The sequence below is a fragment of the Narcine bancroftii genome, chromosome 7 (genome assembly GCF_036971445.1).
Source record: "Narcine bancroftii isolate sNarBan1 chromosome 7, sNarBan1.hap1, whole genome shotgun sequence".
NCBI classification, from domain to species: Eukaryota; Metazoa; Chordata; class Chondrichthyes; order Torpediniformes; family Narcinidae; genus Narcine; species Narcine bancroftii.
Genome location: NC_091475.1, coordinates 162,034,059 through 162,051,888, shown reverse-complemented (window position 1 = coordinate 162,051,888; position 17,830 = coordinate 162,034,059). Strand labels below are relative to the sequence as shown.

The window sequence follows — 17,830 nt, the reverse complement described above, 5'->3', positions numbered from 1 at the left end:
CACTGTTGCTTCCCCCTCCCCCAAGGCATTTGTATATTGTACGTGATAGTACTACTAACTTTCCCACGCTATACAAATTGTCCGCTATTACTATTTATTGCTGGCACTTCCCCACAGTCCTTTATAAAGGTTTATATAGGTCAGCACAACAACAACAGGGGCTGAAAGGCTCATACTGTGTTGTACATAAAGCTTAATTATGTTATAATTAGGCATGATTAATTTTGTTCAAATATAAGATCATAATACATTAATCAGGATTTAGGACAGGTTCACCATCGCTTGATGCGTCATGACATCACTGGGATGACTCCTTGCAAGTGTGAAAGCGTTCAGTGTTGCAGTTAGGAATGGTCAAGTGTGAAAAGTCAAACCCTCATTCCTATCCCAGGACACTGAATGGCCAATTTAGTGGAATGCAAGTGTGAATGGGGCTATAGTTTTATCTGTCTCAGTTCTTGCCACTACCTTCCTACTGGCCATTCTTGAGGACTGGTTGAAATCAGACCACTATGTAACTGCGAGTTATTGAACCCTAATGTCACAATGGTCATTGTGAAATTTCTCCTTTGCTATTTAAGTTATCAAAATCCTCAATGCTTTACCAACGTGAGCTGTGCCCGAGAGGTTCCCAGCCAAAGGTATGGGATAGAGTGGCTTGTGGAGAGAGGGGAATTTCACCTTAGAGTAATCAAATTCCTCAAGGCATCCTGTACTCAAGCTGTCAGGCTACCTTTTATTGGCACAGGCTACTGATTCCTCTTTGAAGGTCTATGCCAACTATTACATCCTCAAGAGCCTGCTCAATCTCTCATCATTTCCAAGCTTTTGGAGCAGAATCCAATGAGGTGTTGCAAATATTAAAAATAGCACTGCAAAGATGGTTGAGCTTTTTTTAAAACTTAAAAGCAACATCCTCTCGAGGTTGCAAAATATTTCCAGGGCTCATATCGGGAAACGCAAAACAAAAGGTTTAGAAGCATTGCCGTGAAATATATTAGTTGGAGAACCTTGTGAGATTTGGTTCTCAGAGGTTGTCAACTGCTGAAATTTCAGTAGAGTAGTTGATTGTCTCCTTTTCAATGTGCAATTACTCCTCTTTCACTTGCACTCTATATATCCCCTTAAAACTGATCAGCAACTCCAACTGGAACTCAACACGTCACTGTGTAATTAAATCATGGATTTCCTCACCAACAGACCTTGATCTCCATCAATACCGGAGCACCGCTGGCTGTGTTTTAAGCTCCCTGCTCTACTCCCCTCTCTCCACAAGCCACTCTATCCCGTACCTTTGGCTGGGAACCTCTCGGGCACAGCTCACGTTGGTAAAGCATTGAGGATTTTGATAACTTAAATAGCAAAGGAGAAATTTCACAATGACCATTGTGACATTAGGGTTCATAACTCACAGTTACATAGTGGTCTGATTTCAACCAGTCCTCAAGAATGGCCAGTAGGAAGGTAGTGGCAAGAACTGAGACAGATAAAACTATAGCCCCATTCACACTTGCATTCCACTAAATTGGCCATTCAGTGTCCTGGGATAGGAACGAGGATTCGACTGTGTAGCTCAGTACAACCAGAGCAGCATGTATACTTTTACTGATTACATGGTAGTGGGTTATACAAAGAAAGGTGCTACAGGAGGGAGACTGAAAACTTGGCTGAATGTCACCAAAACTAAGGAGCTATTTGTTGATTCAGGAATGGAAAAGCAGATGTGTACAATCCAGTGATCATTGGGGGATTAGAGATGGAAAGGGTAAGCAAATTTAAGTCTTTGGGAGTCACTATCTGAACCCAACACACAAACGGCATTATGAAGAGCCAGTCAGTGCCTCTATTTCCTTAGGAATTTGCAGAGGTTTGGTATGGCACCAGGAACCCTGGCAAATTTCTACATATATGTTGTAGAAAATGGTCTGGCATGGGACATCAATACCCCTGAACATAAAGCCCTCCAAAATATAGTGGACACACATCATCATCAAATCCTTCCTCATCATCAAATCCTTCCTCACTATCAAGAGCATCTACAGGAAATGCTGCCATCAGTGAGCATTCAAAGATCCACACCCCATAACACACTCTCTGTTCTCATTAGGAAAGAGGTACTGGTGCCACAAGATTGACACCATCAGGTTCAGGAACAGCTGCAACCCCTCCACCATCAAACTCCTCAACAACAAAGTTAATCAGGGACTCATTAAAAGACCCACTTCCCAGCAAGCCAACTAGCTCCCAAAATTCCAGATATGCTAAGGAACATGCAGAAAATTAACCTGCATCCAAGACAGATTTTCATCTGGGCTGATGATGTCACTGATGACATCACTTCCTGTCCATGTGACAGAAGCAGTGATGTTTATAAACCCAGCATGCAAGCCAAGAGGTGTTAGTCTTGTGCTAGACTCCACAGTGGGTATGTCAACATATCTATCAATATAAGAATACTTTTCTATACTGGTGATCCCAATGTGGTTTTTTTTTAACGTATGCTGTGCTTCTGAAGTTGCCAATGTTTCGGACTGAAGACCAATTCCAGTTGGGGTAGATAACATCTGATTCCATGTGGTGCTACTATATAGTTAGTGTCCTGGATCAAGAGATAGAATGCTGATTTTCTGCAACAGTCCCCATAGGAGGGCAAGTATATTGTGCTCAAGAGTCTACTCAACCATACCTGTGAGCAAGTGGACTGTTTTCCTTTACTTGGATGGCTTGGGAGATTGGACCCCTTCTGTGCTCATGAATGTAATGCTGGCACAAGTGGAAGGGCACAAGCCCTGCCTTGTGTTCAAGCAGGCTTTCTTGGAATAGTTGCCTGAAGATATCTGCATGCTGATGAGGATTTCAGTGCCCCACTGAGAATTGTGGCCTGGTTGATCTTCTATGGAGGGCTAAGCAAGAAAGCGGGTCATCTAGAGGACAGGTCACCATATCCCACTCGCAGCAGTAGGACTGCGTGACTCCAACATTAGACTGGCAGCATGGTTGATAAAATCTGTTGTCAGTTGGCCAGGAGACAATGGGATGAAGATAGCACTCATTAGTGTTTCCACCAACAACGATTGGGTGCAGAAGCTCACTGCTGCTGACCTCCCTGTGAGTTTCAGGGAAATGCTGGGGCCAGCAATTGCAAATGACTATGGCAGCTGGCCATCAAGACAGCTTTTTATGTGTCTGGGGTAGACATTCTGGCTGATGTTTCTTGGTGGATACAGGGGCTGAGATCAGTGTGCTTCCCCCTTCAGGGTGTGACACACAACAGAAAACCTGGGCCATCATTGAAAACTGCAGTATTATCCAGACATTTGACATGCGTAGAATCCTGCTTCAGTTTGGCAATGCTATGTTCATGTGGATGTTCACATTGGCCACGGTCACACACCGCCACTGGAAGCTGATTTTCTCAGAGCACATTGGCTGTTGGTTGATTTAGAGGAATGAAGACTCGTTCATACCAATGCTTTCCAGACCTTCACCCTAGTTGAGGCCAAGCTGCCAGCCCTGTATTTGGACTCTGTTACTCTTTCAGAGAATGAATTTGCCAGGTTGTTTGGTGGAATTCCCTGCAATAGTTTTACCACAATTCACCTCAGCGATGCCAAAACATGGGGTACAGCATCACATACCAACTGAAGGGCCACCACTGCATGCCTGAGCTCACAAGCTCCCTCCAGATAAACTTCACCTGGCTAAAGAGGAGTTTGAAAGGATGGAGGACGTGGGTATTGTCCAATAGCTCTTGGACCTCCCTGCTTCACATGGTATGCAAGGCTGCAGGCAGATGGAGCCCCTGTGATAATTACTGCATTGAATGAAGTTACCACACCAGATTGCTACCCAGTACCGCATTTACAGGACTTTGTGTCAAACCTACAAGGAGCCTGCATCTTTTCCAAGGTGGACGTGGTCCAGGGGTATCATCAGATCCTGGTCCACCTGGATGACTTTCCAAAAATATCTATTATTACACTCTTTGGCATTTTTGAATTCAGAAGGATGCCTTTTAGGCTCAAGAATGTCGCGCAGACGTTCCAATGTTTAATGGATAGACTGGGACATGATCTCTACTTTACCTTCATATACCTAGCTGCAGTTGTCAGGAACATCTGTCCCAATTGTGCAAGCTTTTCACTCATTTGAATGTGTTTGGGCTGACCATCAACCTGACCAATTTTGGTTATGACCATTGACTTTCTGGGCCATAGAATTGAAAAACACAGAGCAAAGCCACTACCGGCAAAGGTCGAGGTGATCTGGGCATTCACTAAGCCCAGCACAGTTAAAGGCCTCCAGGAAGTTTTGGAATGGTGAATTTTATTGCTGCTTTCTACCATTAGCAGCTCACATCATGTGCTCCTCTTCGCCCTGGTGTCAGGCAAGGCAAGGGATGTCACTTGGGATGAAGAATCAGCAGCATTTGAGGATGCTAATGGTGCATTGCTGGTCCACCCAAGAACAGATGTCCTGACATCACTGACAGTGGATGCATCCAGTACAGAGGTAGGAAGGGTGCTTGAACAGTTCATCAATAGCCATTGGAAACCATGGTCTTTCTTTAGCAAGCATCTGAGATCACCAGAGCTCAAGTACAGTGCTTTTGATTGAGAATTGTTGGCACTGTACCTAGCTATTAGACATTTCTAGAAGGCAGGCATTTCACACCTTTTACAGATCACCGGCCACTTGCATTTGCCTTCATTAAGGTACCAGATTCATGAATGGCTCATCAACCGAGACATTTATCATATATTTCTGAGTTCACAATGGCCATCAAACACATCTCAGGATAGGTGTTGTCTCGCCTGGGCATACAATTCGTGCAGACCTTTGCCCAAGGGGTGGATGACATTGTACTCGCAAAAGTGCAACAGACAATAAAGAAAATCCATGCTACAGATCAGGAGACTGGAACCTGCAGCTGGAAGAAATTCCAGTAGGCTTGGGGGAAGCTCAAACTCCTGTGAAGAATGATTTGCGTGTTCAAAATGCAGGTGAGCTCTCTGTATGTTCCATTTATTCCTCAATCAAGATAATTAAAACATATTATCTCAGTTATTTATATGAACTTGTACAATTTGGCTGATACATTTCCTTCATTGTAACTGATTACATCTCAAATATACTTTGACTATAAGGCACAATGGGATGTTCTGAGGTATTGAAGGAAGCTACATTAATAATTCTGTTTTTACTAAGAACCAGGGAAGTCCTCAGCTTCCTCTTCCTAACCCTCATTCCCTATTTAGGCTTATAATATTGTTCATTATCTCCAAAGATTTCTCCTCATGATTTGCAAGCCCCCATCCCCAATACATAACTTTCTTCACCATTTCTCAACTGCATTATTATTTTCTTGCAAATAAATAGAGAACTGATCTATATCATAAGAACCAATACAAGAAGAGTATGTGTATAACCAGGATTGACAACCATCCATTTTGTACAGTTTGGCAGAAAGACATTGATTTGAAATATTCATTGTATTTTTCTCTTCACTATTTGACTTGCTACACTTACTAAATTACATCATTTAAATTACTTATGCATCCAAAAATGGACTTCATCTGTACTACATTACATTAAAATAGGCCTCAAATTTCCCCACAAAAAAAACAGAAATTGTGAGCAGAATGCTACAGGATAGTCATATCTCCTTAAAAGCAATGATAATATTTTCATCAGTTTATCCTGAAACTCTGTGTTGTGTGGTGCAATGGAAGTTGTGGCTAAAAACCCAAAGTAAGAAGTCAGCTCCCCACACAAGTCGATTGCTGGGATCCACTCAATGTTGAACCCAGCCACACCTGAAAAAAAAACACTCATGCTGGAGAAACTCAGCAGGTCAAACAGTGCCTTCATGTAGCAAAGGTAAAGATACATCACCAACGTTTTGGGCTTTAGCCCTTCATCAAGGTGTGGGGGAACATGAACAAAAGGGGGATGGAGGGGTTTGTGATGGTGGGAAATGATAGGTGGAGGGAGGGGTTGGGGAGGATGCGGAAGGCAGAGGAGTCTAGGCCAGGTGGAGTGAGAAAGGAAGTAGGGGAACTGGAATAACTAGTTAAGGGAGTAGGGGGAAAAGGCAAGCTGATTAGTGGAATGCAGTGAACTCTATGTTCACGTCTTGGGGTTTGAGAGTGCCCAGATGAAAAATGAGGTTCCTCCAATCTGCAGGTGGTCAGGGTGGGGTAGTGTAAAAGGCCATGGACAGATGTGAGCTTGAGAGCGTGACTCAGAATTGAAATGGTTGGCTATGGGGAGGTCGCTTTTGTTGTGGACGGAGAGGAAGAGCTGGGCAAAGCAATCTCCTAATCTGCAACCGGTCTGTCTGATGTAGAGAAGGCCACAGAGAAGGCCAGATGCAGGAAATGAGTTTTTTGGAGGAACAAGTGAAGTGTTGCTTCACCTGAAAGGTCAGTTTGGGACCTCGGACTGTGGTGAGGGAGGAGGTGTGAGTGGAGGTATTACACCTCCTATGACCATAGTGGAAGGTGTTGGGGAGGGTGATGGGTGGGGAGGGAAGAGTGCACAAGGGAGTCATAGAGGGAGTGGTCTCTACAGAAGGCTGAGAGGGGAGGAGAAGGAAAAATGTGTCTGATGGTGGGATCTTGAAGTAAGTGCCGGAAATTCTGGCAGATAATGTATTGGATGTGGAGGCTGGTGGGGTGATAGGTGAGGATGAGGGGGATTCTGTGTTTATTGTTTCTAGGGGTGGGGCGTAGGGCAGATGAGCTGGGAATGGAGGAGATGCTGGTGAGGGCTGAGTTAATAGTGGTGGAGGGGAAGCCACGTTTGTGGAAGAAGGCAGACATTTCAGAGGCTCTGGACTGGAAGACTTATCTTGGGAGCAGATGCAGTGGAGACAGAAATTGAGAAAATGGGATGGAGTCCTTGCAGGGGACAAGGTATGAGGATGTGTAGTCCAGGTAGTTGTGGGAGTTGGAGGGTTTGTAATAAATGTCCGTGTAGAGTCTGTCTCCTGAGATGGAGACAGAGAGATCCAGAAAAGGGAGAGTGTGATCAAAGATGGACCAGGTGAGTTTGAGGTCAGGGTGGAAATTGGCCATGAAATTGATGAAATTGACAAGCTCATAACCAGGCAGGCATAGCTGTGACCCATGGTGTCAACAGAATCTTGTGTTTTACCCCTGTTTTACCAGCCACACGAGATCAGATTAGAAGCTCCCTCAGTGTTAGGCTTGGGCACCAGGAAACAGACTGGGTCTGAGCACCATTAGCAAGCCTATGCCTGGCACCAATTACTATTTGAAGAGCTCTTTTAAATAGCTCTTACAGACATAATAGACTAAGATTCAACATGAGTAACTTGGCCGAACTCTCTCCCAGGCTTTATTCTTGTTGGACATATGAGCATGAAATTGAGGGAATCCAGATAAAACTGACAGTTTTGATGATGAACAGGAAGGAAATGTGACCAGCTTCCTGACTTGGAAAATGTTTGGCCTCTAAGATTAAAGAGTGATCAGCTAGCTTTTTGAAAGAATTTAGCTCTTATAGATATTTTGAATATTCTGGTGTTCCCATTTGAGATCAATAGTTACTTTTTAGGACTGGATAACTGGTAGATCGTTTTCATTCATCTCATCCACTTATTTCATGTAATCTCATACAATGCCAATGGCTACAAGAATAGTTTGGCCCATTGCTCTTGGAATCTCTTGTTACATCTGGCCCATCAACAAACCCCACCCATGACTGTCTTTAATTATTGAAATACAGTGTTGGCAATTCTTTGAAAGACTCAAATGGAACAGCATTCAAATTGAATGACTGTGTGAAACGTATAACTTTGACATTCCTTGTGTAAGCAGCATATTCAGTGTTTGTTGTTTTCCCCATTTCATGGACCACAAGACCAATAGTGATGGCAGCAAGATTGAGTTACTTGGTAAGACCTGAGCATATGCACTCGAATAAGGACTAGAGGAATGTGAGATATCACACTTTCAGCAAAGAGCTATTAAGTTTTTTTTTAATGACACCATTATACAACAATATGCTATGTAAACATTCCAAACGTGGAGACCTTTTTAACCCAGCATGCGGCATGAAAGCCCATTGCTTTAACTCCTAACACAGCCAAACTACTATTTACTGTCTGGCAAATAGGGGTGGAGGAAGAGAGCAGAAAAGTAAAGGAGAGATTTAAAATATTCCTACATATCTCCTTACTAAAATATTTTTAAAAATCAACACAATTACAAGCTGATATTTAAAGCATGACTTCAGATGGAAATAAAAGATAAGATGGCAGTATTGTAAAAATCAGTAGTGGAATTATCCCTGGCATCTCGACCAATTTTTATCCTTCAGTCAACATCACTCTCTTTCATTGAAACAATTCTGCATTCCTTACATCATGAAAGTGATTAGATTTCAGAAATTACCTAAAAATACAATAATTATTTTCTGGATTGCAGTTTGTTTGCACTTCCTTCTTGTTTATATTTCTCTTTTCTATACGTCTCTTTCCTTGAGTACAGTATTTTTTTTTTTTTTTTTGCACTACCCCTAAGTAAAAATTCTGCCTAGACCACGGGGAGAAAAAATCTGAGTTGTATTTGATGTCATGTGTGTACTCTGAGAATAGAACAGATAATTGTAGAAATATCCAGCAGACAAGTCTGCAATTGTGGATGTTGGGGTGGAGTAAACCTTTTAGATTAATAACTTTTTATCAGAATTGATAAAAAGTTAGGTTTTAAACTGCAGGAAGAACTATAATTAGTGGAAAAGATAAAAGGGAAAGTCAGTCAGAGGACAGATTGAATCCTGACTTCCAGGACTGATAATGTGGAATTTGTATGTGACTGCATGGATTTCCTCCTCATTCTCAAAGATGTGCAGAAGGGTCGGTTCGGGTTAGTTGGCCATTATAAATTTCCCTCAAGCAGGGATAAGTGTCAGAATCGGCAGGAATTTGAGGGAAAAGTGAGAGGTAAAATATGGGTTTAGTAAATAAGAGTGCTTGTTGGTGAGTGTGGACTCAGGAACCAGCAGACCTATTTCTGCACCATAAAATGGAATTAATTTATTGATTACTGTAGCTTAAAAAACATTGCAAAGCAAAAGTGGGTAATCATAGAATAAGTAAGGGAAGAAATATAGTCAAGAGCAGCCATTTTCAACCTTTTTTTTGGCAATGCCCTCCTTAGAACCCTAACAAAGTTAAGGGCCTCCTTCCCTGAAAGCATTCAAGTTTTGGTTTCTTCTACCCTCCACAGAAAAATATTTATGTTGGATGAGGTGAAAAAAATACAAGCTGTGGCCTCCTGGGAGTGGGGTGTATTGGGCCCCCATTAAGAATGGCTAGTCTTAAAGAGATATAATTGTACATGGCTGAATGTTTGCCTGTAATTATTAAATTAATTGATAAATCCAGAAAGCTTAAAATGCCTCGTCAAAAAATGAGATCTTGATCTTCAAGATGACTGCACTTCAGTGGAATAGGAGGCACTTTTACACAGCCACTGAGAAGCAGAACATTTTCACAAATGTTCTGCTCCGCTGGTTGTGTAAAAATGTCAAGACAGAATTTATTACGTAAATTCCATCCTATAATTTTTCCACCCGGACCCCTACACATTTTTATGGAGCAGTCTAAATTGACCGCAGGCGCTCTGCAAAAATGGGCTCCTAGCCCCAACTGCCTTGCTCCTAGCATGACCATACATGGCCCCCACCTCACCACTGGCCATATGTTTCCCCCTCTACCCCTGGTCATCCATCACCCTCTGCCACCATCTAACTCCAGACGTGGCAACAGAGGTGCCATGCTGGCTTGAGGTGAGAAGTAGGCAGCAGTGGAAGAGAAGCAAGCAGTGACAGTTCAATGTGGGACCAGTGGCTATCTTCCTTACCCATGATCCCCCACCCAGCTGGAACCGCTTTACCAGAGTCAGGGATACGCAGAGTGCATGGGTAAGGATGACGGCCATTGCTTCCGCATTGAGCCATCGCTGCCTGCTTCTCTCCTACGTTGTGCTGGGGGCCAAGTCACTTTTCCACTGAAGGTAAGAGAGGGTGCCCACAGGAACGAGGGTGGGGACGGGGGGATGACGGTATCGGGGTTGACCAGGGCAACAAGGCCATGGGGGATGGGGACAGGATGACAGGGGCAACAAGGGATGACCTACTGCTACCTCAACCTACCCCCACCTCAAACATCCACCATAACTCCAAAATCACTGCAACTGCAGTGAAAATGCCCTACCTGTGTGAATGGCCACTCTGGAGGTAAGTATGCTAAAAAAAAATTCAGCATTTTTCCTTCTGTGTAAAAATGTCAAGGAATAAAATCCAAGAACACAAGTCACAGTGGCATTAAATTCACTTCTTAGACTGACAGGCAATAGAAGCTCATCGTCATACTTAGAACTTTAACATGAATGATCCATGAACACACTCAACCAATTTTGAACTGATGGGGTGAAAAATTGATGACGTGAAATGGAATGGATGTTGAATGAGGAGTAAAGCAGTCATAGTGTGGAGGGAATGGCCTTAACCATGGTGAAAGAGGAGGGAGGGGAATTGTTCAAGTTCAAGCTTATTGTCACCTGACTACATATACTGGAGGTTTTAGAAATATCAGGCACTTCTTTGAAGTGGGAGGTTATTAAAGGAGAAAGGGTGAGGAAAACCTAATTCTAGTTATGGGAAGGGGGGGCAGTTGAGGGGAGATGTATAATAAATAGCAGTATGACATTGGATTTATGCAATTGAGCTGAGGCATAGATTGGTCAGTCCAGATCAGGATATTACAATGAAGGGAAATCAGAGATAAAATCATGTGGCATCTGTGGATATAAAGCCTGACATGTCTATTTCTACTGCCATAGATGCTGCTCGAACTACTGATTTCTTCCTGCACTTGCTGTTTTTATTCAGAAAATGCAATGATGCTAAATTTCAATGAATGGCCTGCCTCACTCAGTAATTCATTCTATTCATGGTTTTGCCTGCCAATATAAAAACATTACAGCTGTGCAAATTTCTGATGGAAAATATGAACTGGTATAATTAATACTGGAATGCTCATCAGTGTTTGGCAATCATTATCCAAACTATGGTAAATCAGAATTAAATAGCAGAATGTCAGACTGTTATCCTTGCTTGACTCTATGCTAAGTCTGTAGAAATTGAGGAATACTTAATCATCATTTGTTTGCTAGGGTTTTTGTTTAATGGTATAGTGTTCCACAAGATTCAATTTGAGCAATTGTTATCAAAAGCAATAACTTCATAAAACATCAATATAATCACAGAATACAAAGCAATACATTTTTGAATAATAGCAAGGCACATATTCCTGAAGAAAAAATAACTGCTAGAGGAGCAGCAGGTGTGTGGGAGAATGGGATTTGCTGAAGTATTGGGTTGAGACACTCATCAAGAAATTCCTTTCCCCCACAGGAGTTTATGCAAATAAACATTTATACAATCAGATGTAAAAGATGAAAAATCAGGCATTATTTTGCAAAACAATGCTGAAACTGAAAGAAACCAAGTGTTTCACATTGTTTATTTAGGTGTGAGAATGGTGTTTATTTTTTATTTCTCCATCTTTTTGCATTGATGCAAAACTTGCAGTTGCTTAACTTGTAGTTTATTTCCAGGATTTACTGTTGTGGTTTTGTTTAACTTGAGTCGAAAATGTGAAAGTTGGTGCAAAGTCGGAAGTCTGAGAAATCAGTCTCAGGCTGCAAAGCATGTAAAGAAGATACATCGGAGAAAACAGAAATCAAGGAGAGAAGTGGAATACAAAGGTACGATAGTCAGAATTTGAAAATTGGCTTGTTTCATTTGTCTAAATATGTTTGTCCAACCTCCTCTTAAATGTATCCATATTATTCATGTTAATGACTTCCTGTAGTAACGAGTGCCATGTTCTCCATCGTTCTACACTATTGCTAAAGTAGTGACGTTTTATCGCTATTGAAGAACAATTTTGATGAATATCGAATAATTCGATATTCTGTGATTGTGCACTCTTTCTTTTACTTTATACAGTTGTATGAATATTAGTAAGACTGAATGCAAAAGTACCTTTTTACTGTACCAGATATAATGTGACAAATAAACTTAAAACTTAATTTGGTAACTGTACCCTACAGGTTCCCAAGCAGGCTACCTAATCAATTGCTCTCATTTATTATTAAGATGCAATTTCATATATTTTAATATATCTTTATTGAAATACAATTTATTGCATATTAAGATTATTTTGTCTTCAAGGTCTATATGTGGCTTTCAAATCCCTTTTTGTTAGGTTTTCAATGGCTGATGGTTGGTTATCCTCACCCCCAACACTCCCCACCTGTCTAGATGTCAAATTTTAATTAAAATAAACTATGAGGTCTTCATTCCTGTTCCCGTAGGCACAAATCATCTCACACAAGAAATGTCTGCCTGAGGTACTTTTCTTGCTTTCTTTATATGACCACACAAGTTTCTGTTACTGCTTTCAGAACATAATTACATGAAGTAAAACCCAACAGGTTCAAGGATTTGCTTTTAAATTTACTTTGCTTCTCATATTATTCCATATAACCATATATGAATTACAGCACAGAAACAGGGCTGTTCGGCTCTTCTAGTCTATGCCGAACACCTTCTCCCACCTTGTCCCATTGATTCGATCCCAGCCCATAACCCTCCACACCTCTCTCATCCATATACCTACCTAATTTTTCCTTAAATAATAAAATTGAGCCCGAATCTATCACTTCAGGCTCATTCCACACTCCCACCATCTTCTGAGTAAAGAAATTTCCCCTCATGTTTCCCCTAAACTTTTCCCCCTTCAATCTCAATCCATGTCCTCTTGTTTGAATCTCCCCCACTCTCAATGAAAAAAGCCTGTTCACATTGACTCTATCTGTCCTCTTCATAATTTTAAATACCTCTATCAAATCACTCCTCAGTCTTTTACACTGCAGGGAATAAAGTCCCAGCCTGCTCATCCTTTCCCTGTAACTCAAACCTTGAAACCCAGGCAATATTCTTGTAAATCTCCTCTGCACTCTCTCTATTCTGTTTAGAACCTTCCTATAATTCAGCAATCAAAACTGCACACAATATTCCAAATTTGACCTCACCAATGCCTTATACAACTTCCACATAACATCCCAACTCCTGTATTCAATACTCTGATTTATGAAGGCCAACATAACAAATGGCTTCTTCACCACCCTATCTACATGTGACTCAACTTTCATGGAATTATATACCAGAATTCCTAAACCCCTTGGTGTTACTGCCCTTCTCAATGTGTATGACCTTTGCTGATTCATCCTAACAAAATGTAGCACCTCACATTTATCAGTTTTAAACTCCATCTACCATCTTTCAGCCTACTCTTCGAACTGTCCAATAAGCCACTGCAAGCTTTGATAACCTTTTTCACTGTCCACTGCACGACCAATCTCTGTATCATCTGCATACTTACTTAATCCATTTTAGATCATTAATATATATGACAAACAACAATGGACCCAGTACCAATCCCTGAGACATTCCACTAGTCACCAGCCTCCAATTTGACCAACAATTTTTCACCACGTCTCTCTGGCATCTATCTCCCATCCAACCAATACTGAATCCATTTCACTACTTCAATGTTAATACCTAATGCTTGAACCTTCTTAACTAACCTTTTAAGTGGAACCTCGTCAAAGGCCTTACTAAAGTCCATAATGACAACATCCTCAGCCTTCCCTTAATAACCTCCTCGAAAAGCTTGATAAAATTTGTGAAACATGATCTACCACAAACAAAACCATGCTGACTACTTATAATCAATCCCCGTCTTTCCAAATAATTGAGTATACCATCTCTAAGAATATTCTCCATTAATTTACCCACCACTGACGTCAGACTCACAGGCCTATAATTACCAGGTTTACTTTTGGAGCCTTTTTTAAACAATGGAACAACATGAGCCACCCTCCAATCCTTTGGCACCTCTCCCGTGGCCAGTGACGTTTTCAATATTTCTGCCAGACCCCCCACTATTTGTACATTAACCTCCCTCAGGGTCCTAGGGAATATCTTGTCCACTTTTATTCTCTTTAAAATAGGCAATATTACCTCATCATTAATCTGTATATTATTCATGACCTCACTACCAGATTTCCTTACTTCACCTGGCTCAATATTCCTTTCCTTAGTGAATACTGAAGAAAAAAAATTAAAATTTTCCCCATCTCTTCTCACCTCACATAGCCTACTCCTCTGATCCTCAAGGGGCCCAATTTCATCCCTCACTATTCTTTTACTTTTAATGTACTGCCAAAACACCTTCATATCTCCTTTTAGCCTTTCTAATTTCTAATTTAAGATTTTTTTTTTACACTCCTTGTGTTCCTCAAGCACCCCATCGATTCCCTGCTGTCTACACCTATTGTACGCATCTCTCTTCCTCCAAACCACATTCCCAATATCCTTCGAAAACCAAAGCTCCCTATATTTTCTAACCTTTCCTTTAGTCCTCACAGGGACATATCGACTCTGTACCCTCAAAATTTCCTCCTTGAACATCCTCCATTGATCTGTTATATCTTTCCCTGAAAATAAATTATCCCAAACCACACCCTCTAAATCCTTTGGCATCTCCTTGAAATTTGTCTTTTTCAATCAAGAATTTCAACCTTAGGCCCAGCCCTATCCTTCTCCATAATTAACCTAAAACTAATAGTATTATGATCACTAGACCCAAAGTGTTCCCCTCTTGTCACCTGACCTATATCGTTCCCTAATAGGAGATCCAAAACTGCCCCCCTCTAGTTGATTCTTCTATGTATTGATTTAGAAAACTTTCCTGAACACATTTGACAAACTCCATCCATCCCTTTTACAGTATGTGTGGTAAGTTAAAATCTCCTATAATCACCACCTTATATTTATTACACATATATGCTATCTCCTTACAAATTTGCTCCTCTAATTCCTTCAGCCCGGTAGGGGCTCTATACTGCACTCCCTTTCCCATTCCTTAATTCCATCCAAATAGCCTCACTGGATGAGTCCTCCAATCCTGCTATAACACCACTGTAATGTTTTCTCTAACAAGCAATGCAACTCCTCCACCTTTTATCCCCTCTGTTCTATTATGCCTGAAACAATGAAATCCTGGAATATTTAGCTGCCAATCATGCCCCTCCTGCAACCAAGTTTCACTGATGGCTACAATATCACATTTCCAGTGTCAATCCATACACTAGGATCATCCACTTTTTTTACAATGTTCCTTGCATTGAAATACATACACTTGAGAGAATGTCCCCCACATACACTACTTTGATTACCATCTTCTTTTACTACCCTCCCCCCTCCCCCATTAACTTTAACATTCTGTTTCTCTCTCCCTTCAAATCGAGGTGTTCTACCCTAGTCTCTACACTCTCACTCTGATTCCCATCCCCCTGTCAAACTAGTTTAAACCCTCCCAACAGCTCTGGCAAATCTGCCTACCAGGATATTGGTCCCCCTCCATTTCAAGTGTAGCCTGTCCCTTTTGTACAGGTCAGACCTTCCCCAGAAGAAATCCCAATGACCCCTGCCCCCTGAACCAACTCTTTAGCCACACATTCAGCCACCGCATCTTCCTTTTCCTACCCTCTCTAGCTCATGGCACAGGCAGCAATTCTGAGATTACTACCCATGAGGTCCTGCTTTTTAATGTCTTTCCTACCAACATATATTCTTTCTTCAAGACCTCATCCCCACTTCTATCTATGTCATTGGTCCCCACATGACCACGACATCTGGCTGCTTGTCCACCCCCTCCAGAATGCTGTGTACTCGATCAGAGAAATCCCTGACTCTGGCCCCTTGGAGGCAACATACCAACCGGGTGCCCCACCTCGTCCAGTAAACCTCCCATCTGCTCCCTGAACCAGCGAGTTCCCAATTACAAGAGCTCTCCTCTTTTCCCCCTTCTGAGCTGAGGGGCAAGCTCCCATGCCAGACGCCTGACCACCGTGTCCCTGGTAGGTTGTTCACCTCCCCTAACAGTATCTGAAACAGTATTTTTCTTATTGAGGGGAACAGCTGCAGGGATACTCTGCACTGTCTGTTTCCCCCCATGTCCCCCCCCTTTCCTCACAGTCACCCAGTTAGATGATTCTTGTCTGTTTGTGGTGACTGTTTCCCTGTAACTTTTATCTATGATTGCCTTTGCTTCCCTTATGATTTGAAGCTCATCCAGCTACAACTCCAGTTCCCTTACAGTCACACAGGAGTTGCATCTTGATGCACCTTTTGCAGGTGTAGTAATCAGGAACATTTGTGCTATCCTTGACCTTCCATATCCTGCAATTGGAGCACAGGACTACACCAACTGCCTTCATAACCTACTGTTAAATTAAATTAGATTAATTAAAATAAACTTACCAACCTGTAGCATGATCGATAGTACTCAGAGACTGGTGAGGAGTACAAACTCGCTTTTATTAACTTAATGGCCAGCATTTACAGAAGTTTTCAGGTGAATCTGGGGTAAGGCGGGAAAACAGAGATTATAACGAGACTGACGGGGACAGAGCCAAGAGGAGGGGGTCGGCCCTTTACTTTACACACAGACAGTGAATTCCAGTTCACTGTATTCACTCCTTCCTTTAGAAAAGAACCTGCAGGTGAAAACAGAGACCACATTCAAAAACAATTTTTTTTTACAGTTATTTACAACTTGAGTCTGTCAGGGGACTTAGTTATTCTGGTCAAGTGCCTTAGGACTAGTGAACTTTGCTTTTCCAGAACTTCCTGTGCCTCCTGTGGTTCTTAGGTCGTGGGACTCAGAGGGGAACTCTGGGGTCCCTCGTCCAATGGTAGCTTCGTTGGAACCATGTCGTCCGAAACCCTATGTGGGGAGTTTGGAGGTTCCAGGCCTATTGTGGGTGTTGGGATCTCAGTTCCTGATGGTGCCAGATCTCTGATTAAGACCGTGTCCTCCCGCCATCCGGGTGTGCCACATAGGTGTACATCGGATTTGCATGCAGTAGGTGCACTTTCTCGACTAGTGGGTCTGCTTTGATACTCATGTGCTTTTTCAGCTGGACCAGTCCTGGTGTCATTAGCCATGCTGGAAGAGTGATGCCCAATGCGGATTTCCTTGGGAATGAAAACATAAACTCGTGAGGAGTCACATTGGTTGAGGTGCAGAGAAGCAACTTTATGGAGTGGAGTTCGATGGGCAGAATCTCTTGCCAGCATGAGTCTGGAAGGCCTTTAGACCAGAGGGCTAGCTGTACAGCCTTCCAGACCACGGTGTTCTCCTTTTCAACTTGTCCATTTCCCTGGGGGTTGTAGCTAGTCATCCAGCTTGAGGTGATGCCTCTTGCGAGCAGGTATTGGTATACCTCTTTGAGTGCAGAGATCTGATGACTGTGGTGGTGGAGGTGTCTGGACAGGGGATAGCGGATGGAAAACACTCATAACGTTAAGAAAGTACACATATCTGTTAGTAGAAGGTAGGGGCCCCCTTGAAATCGACGCTGAGTAATTCGAAGGGGCGGGAAGCTTTTATCAGGTGGTAGAAGTGCGGTTTGCACTCAGTGCAGACCTGGCATGACCTGGTCATCTCCTTTACGTCTTCGATAGAGAATGGCAGGTTGCATGCCTTGATGAAATGGGTCATGCAGGTGATGCCCAGGATGACAGAGCTCGTTGTGAAGTGACCACAACTGGCTGATATGTGCAGCAACACAGCTTCCTCGGGATAGGGCACCTGGAGGCTCGTTGAGTGGACCAGGCCTATACACTATCTCATAGTTATAGGTGGAGAGTTTGATCCTCC

The 17,830-nt window shown here is 42.3% G+C and overlaps 1 long non-coding RNA gene across 1 annotated transcript in view; it reads right to left on the bottom strand.

The window, feature by feature from the left end:
• LOC138740079 (uncharacterized) overlaps positions 1 to 1,307 on the bottom strand; it is a 32,164-nt gene extending 30,857 nt beyond the window's left edge. The window contains exon 1 of the long non-coding RNA XR_011342653.1: positions 1,195 to 1,307. This is a non-coding gene — a long non-coding RNA (uncharacterized lncRNA). The remainder of the gene's footprint in view (positions 1 to 1,194) is intronic.
• Positions 1,308 to 17,830: the final 16,523 nt, after the last annotated feature.